The sequence below is a fragment of the Phalaenopsis equestris genome, unplaced genomic scaffold (genome assembly GCF_001263595.1).
Source record: "Phalaenopsis equestris unplaced genomic scaffold, ASM126359v1 Scaffold000499, whole genome shotgun sequence".
NCBI classification, from domain to species: domain Eukaryota; kingdom Viridiplantae; phylum Streptophyta; class Magnoliopsida; order Asparagales; family Orchidaceae; genus Phalaenopsis; species Phalaenopsis equestris.
Genome location: NW_018164939.1, coordinates 320,694 through 326,740, shown reverse-complemented (window position 1 = coordinate 326,740; position 6,047 = coordinate 320,694). Strand labels below are relative to the sequence as shown.

General features: G+C 32.7%; 1 protein-coding gene across 1 annotated transcript in view; it reads left to right on the top strand.

Annotated features, from left to right (window-relative positions):
- LOC110028171 (non-specific phospholipase C2-like) overlaps positions 1-6,047 on the top strand; it is a 59,913-nt gene that overhangs the window by 50,370 nt on the left and 3,496 nt on the right. The gene's annotated exons all lie outside the window — the stretch shown is intronic.

The following is a 6,047-nucleotide window of genomic DNA, read 5'->3' as shown; positions in this document are numbered from 1 at the left end:
ATCTCATCTCATTTTACCAAAATCTCATTGTAGTGGGAAAGATGTTTTTTCACATAAGAAATCTTCATCACATAAGCATAGTTTAATAGTTTAGTAGTTACTGTTTAAACTCTGTATTTCAGTTTTATTATTAGTTAAATAATTTAGTTCTGATAATATTTCAAAATTCAAAATTAGTGACAGTAATTTCGTTTTTGACTTTCTATGAATTTCCTAATAAATTTATCATTTCAAATTTAAACCTTCCCCGTTGGATCGATATGTGGGGCTTTCATAGAAAGTCATTTATTACTTGATAATGATACGTATACTTGCGTAGAATCCCAACATTAATTGCTTAAATTTCTAATTCATAAAATATTGCATCAAGCTTTTGGCACCGTTGCATAGCGGAGTCAACTATATAATTTTACACAACTATATTTCACATCGGGATTAGTAATCATAACTAAAGATAAATTTACTCACCCGGATTCACTTCCAATGCCCAACCTAAGGAAAAAGACCATCTTTGGAAGAGGTTATTTTACAATTAAAAACCTATTACTGAGCCAAGCTGGAGCCTTAAGGAATATTGAAAACCAAATCGAACAATTGGAGAACTTAATGAAATAGACTCTAAGGAACGCTACCCAGTAACACTGAAACAAATCTCAAGGATTTGAGGGTGGAGCAGTGCCAAGCTAGTAGAGCAAGAAGTTGGAAGGAGGGGAAAGTCACCCATACGAGGGAGAGAAAACTTGTTGAGCCACACTTAGGAAAACCTTCCACAACTATTGGGATATGAAAAGAGAGATAACTGCCACAATTTCCACAGAGACTCCAGAAGCATAGGAGGGACCAACTGATCTTTGATGTTCTAAAGGTTGTCAATAAACTCATTATTAATGTGTCTTATGCCACTGACCTATAATGAATGCCACATTATGTGGGGTTTGCAAGAGGAATATTGGATATGAAGATAAAACTAGGAGCTGGTGAGATGATAACCTTGACCGAAGAGTGCAATGTCATCCTGCAAAAACAATAGCCTAAAAACTAAAATACCCAGGTAGCTTAACCATTCCTAATGCCATAGGAGAGATATTTAGTGGGAGGGCGTTATGAGATAAAGGAGCTAGCATCGATCTTATGCCTCTATCCAATTTCAAAAGGTTAGGATTAGGAAAAGTACATCCCACCACCCTGAACCATTAGATTAATTAACACACTTGTAGATTGAGGTTTGGGGTAAGAGAAGAAGTAGGGATAAGAAGACCAGATGAAAGAGCAGTCTGAGAAGGTTTACTATTATTTCTTAAAGACCTTATTGTAGGCTTAACATAACTAAGGCTTCTTCCACTTGATGTTGGTATAATAGGAGTTCGTTTATAACCAGGTGCTATGGTGCTATTATGAGGCTCGTGAGCAAATGTATAACATGTTTTACATGGAATGAGCTTGCACTCATAAAGAACAAGGAGGATAACATCCTGTCCCTTAATTAAGAAAGTAACAAAGTTCAAAAATGGAGTCTTTGTTAGCCAGTATATTGACTCTCGCATACGTGCGTTGAGAATCCTCAACAATAAGGTGCTCAATTGCTAGAAGAACGTCTACTTTACTAGCAAAATATCAAATCCCAGCTTGAGATTAGCAGCACAAATATATTTGAGACATTCTCTTATAAATTGAAAATCATGATATCACTTCTTCCTTTATTATTTTCTGTTTCACTCGAAATCCCTTTAATATTTATCCTTCATCCTTTAATACTTCCAAATTTTAATTATCCCTTTATAAAAATATTTTCTGTTTCACTCGAAATCCCCGAATCAGCCGAAACAAAAATAAAATCCGATACATCAATCCAACGGCCTACAATCAGTCGTACCCAACACCCAAAAAAGGCTCCCAAAAACGAAACGTGAATCAATCCCCGTTGCATTCAAACGTTTCTGTTGCCTACCTACCTCCTCCCATTCTGCCCCAACGTTTTCTTCCTCTGCTTCCCCTATTAATTACCAAATGCCCTGCCCCTCTCGCCACCCTCCAATATCCCCCACCCATCTTCCGCCGCCATGTCTCGCCACCGCCGGCAACCCTCCCAGGCTCTTCCGCCCTCGCTCGGGACGAGCCGGCCAAAGCAGCAACCGACGCCGCCGGCGTCGAGGAAGGCAGAGCTCGGCAGCAGAAAACCGGCGGTGCGGCGGAGCCGGAAACTGAATTGCCTCCCCCTTCGGCTAATGGATCGAAGAAGAAGCAGTCGTCAGGCAGTGGGCGCTCTTGAATTGCCAAGTTGGGAGTGACGAAGCCATGGTTTTGGTTTATTAAAGCTTAATTAGGGTTTTTATGTTTCCTTTCCAGATAAAATGAGTGTTCTTGAGCATTGCAGGGTTGGTGCTTTAGCCTGCAAGACTTTCAGAGAGCACGTGTGGCTGATTTTGTCTCCATTTTTTTTTCTTTGGGTTTTGTATAAATGCATTTAAGTTTGTCTCTGATGATTTTTATTATGTTATATGTAATGTTGTTGGGGTTTTGAAGTTCTTATATACCTTCACCTACATAAAACCCCTTTTGGTTAACAACAAATGAAAGGGAAACAAAGAAATTCATGTGGTCCAATTAATATTAGGTTAAATTTGATGATCATGTCATAGCAAAGATCAAATATTATAGTAAGCTCAAACACTATAACAATTGAAAATTATATGATAGGGACTATAGCAATTGAGAAAGAGGAGAGTTATCTTCTTGGCTAATGGTAAGAGTCCTTAGTCATAAGAGGGATTATGCTTTTCTTATTAAAAGAGAGAAGGATATCAATGAACACAATAGAGGATCCTTTTTATTTGTATAAAGTAACATAGATGTTGAACTCCCTAAGGAAAAGTTAGTATTAAAGATAGTTTGCTTCTTTCTTGATTTTTAATAGTAATAAAGTGGTGCTTTTAACTTCAAATTTGAAACTTTAATGAAGTACTATTTCTTCATGCATATCTCTTGAAGCTTATTTAATAGATCATGTGATATTTATGTGGAGGCATGTAGATAAAAGTAGATCTCAATGAATTATATAAAATGGAGATATCCTATGATCAAGGATCCTTTTCATTTTATTATGTTAAAAGATCTCATGAAAAATGGAAAGTGATTATTTGATTTTGTTGTAAGGAGAAAATAGCCTGACATGAAATTTATTAATTTTAAGAAAAAAAAGAGGAACGAGCATATTATAACTATTAGAATAAGTCATCAATGCAGGTATAATTATAGATTAACTTACTTATGCTATTAATAACACTTATGTAGAAACTAAAAGAGGCAAGCGAAAAAGTATTAGCTTTTAGTTTTAGCTTGTTCAAATCACATGTATACTAAATTAGAAGTCTTTTATCACATGATTCAAATTCTAGTGTCATTATTAATAATAAGAAAGTCTTTTTATAAGAAAAAGATTTCAAAATTCTAATATTAAAAAGACATTATAATAACACAAAATTTTAAATTGGACTCAAGTATATATAATATTTGAAAAAGAATTTTAAATTTTAAGTGTCTTATTATTTTGAGATATATGTTCCTTGATGATGTTAATTATCATAAAATTTATAAGGGTGATTAAATTATCTTTAAAATATAAAGTTGGCATTCTTTACGTTATAAAATAAAATATCAAGTGGTGATGTCTTGGATTCAATAAATTGTTGAAGCATCGTAATCTTAGAAAGCAACTAAGAGTTGGCATTTGGGATTTGAAATGATTTTTTAACAAAAAAGTTGTATGAGTTGGGAGAGATTTTTTTGTAAATAATCAGTCAAATCGTGCTTCTATTACAAAAACTAGCCTAACACCAGATTATACATATGTAACATTTAAAGTGAGGATTTTTAATAATTTTAATAGCATGAAAAGTTGTTTCAGCGCACATTCCAAATTAATGCTATTATCTTACTGTAGGGGATCTCCCACAAGTGTTTAGGTATATCAAAATGTTGATCAAATAATGTTTGGCCTTTTAAGACATTGATATTTTAAGAATGATCTTCAAGAGCTATACAAAATAATTTTGTTCACTAAGATTTGAACTAGATTCTTGTGGAATGAAATAACCTTGAATATATATATATATATATCTCTCTCTCTCTCTCTCTCTTCTGTTGTCAACATCCCTACATTCTTGCATCCCCTCACAGTATGAAATAAATTAGAGGGGATTAAAGAAGAACATGTAGTCCAATGTGTCGTGGCATTCAGTCCTTGTCAATATGCGTAGATATTATATCACACTGAAAAAAAAGTTCATGCTAGTAACTTGAAGTACTATATCACATGCACGATAATAAGAATGATAATTTCAGTGTTATAATAAGAAAAGGTGTTATAGATATTAAGGTACTTCTCAACTTAGAAAGATAAAAGAGTATTTCATCCTTTACTAAGGGAGGATTGTTCGACACAAGTAAGGAGGTGAGAAGAATACGGGTGACTAATTTTCCTTTGAAATATACTTGCATTTAACGGAAAAGAAAAGCTAGGACAACGTATGTTTCTCTTTTTTCCTATCTACTAATATTAACAAAATGTCACTTTTTCTTAAGTCCCATACATTTGCATTGAAGCTAAGTGAATTATTTATGTTTTATATAATTATATATGGATGTCAGTGAATCTCATAAAATGACCAATTTTAAGTATGTTAGAATTTCTTGCAAATATTTCATGATATAACATATATTTTGAATTATTTATTATTTCATGTAATTATAGATATAGGTGAATATCTTAAGTCATATAAATTTTAGATTTTTTATTTTTTTATTTTTCATTGTTCTATGATCCACCGTATTATTTACTTCTAAACATTTTCATAATCTTATATTGGATGTAATTCGTTTTCCCTAACATAAGAAAATTGGAACACTCAATTCACTTTGTCTTACAAAAATCATATGAAATACTTAATTCCAACAAATCAATTTTGTTAAAAAACATTCATTATATGGGGAGCATCAAGAAGGCCAAATATGATATCAATATGAAGTGGATAGTTTACCTCTGCCCAATAATCAAAAAGGAAATTAATTTATTGGGATCATCCAAGGCAAATGATCTTCCATTTTGCTTTTAAACTGAGATTTTGTCTCCATTATACTGATTTATAAATAAGAGGATTTACATATACTCCATTCAAAAGATCTTAATCGAAATATTCAACCCCCAAACTGTCTTATTTATATTTATAGCACCTCAAACTTATTAATCCATTAAAAATAGCATTCTTCGTTCACTTCATTATCCTTTGCCCTGATACGCTTAATAATTATTTTCTCAATCTTCTTTGTGATAGGGGTGAATGTTGAAGGGTAAGCCATCAGCCCAATGACATGCATCAATGGGGATCCACTGGCTTTCTCCATTCAAGGGAGGGAGGCGACTCCAAGTAGTAATCAAAGTTCTTGTTAGCATAAGAGAGAAACAATGTTAGACCACCTTCTCCACAAACAACAAGCAAGCATGCCACATATTAAATTAAAATACTTCTGAAAACAATTTTCTAATTTTATTTTGAAGGCATTACTTCAAGAAAAAATTATTACACTAAGACTTCTGATGCAAAACTGTAGGACTTCAATCATAATGTGTCTTGTGTAAGGTCCAACCCCACCATGCATTAAACTACATTTTTTTTTATTCAGTGGAGTCGTATGATACATGTGACACATTATGATTGGAGTCCAGATGCAAAATTGATTCTAATGTAATATTTTTTTCACTTCAAGACATGAAGACTCATTGAAACTCACTACCTCGTTCCTCTAATATGCAAAAAAAAAAAAAAAAGTAAAACAAAATAAAACTCTAAGAAAAAAAAAACATAACCATTCAATTAAACAAAAACTCGGCTCTCATTTAGTTTTTTTAGGCATTTATTGAGTTAAAATTATGTACCTCCAAAATATTTCTTTATAATATGAGAGTTTAGATATTGAATATGTAATCTAGTTTTTTTTAGTAGCATTTGTGTAAATTCCCCTTATAAATATCTTCATATATATGTATATAT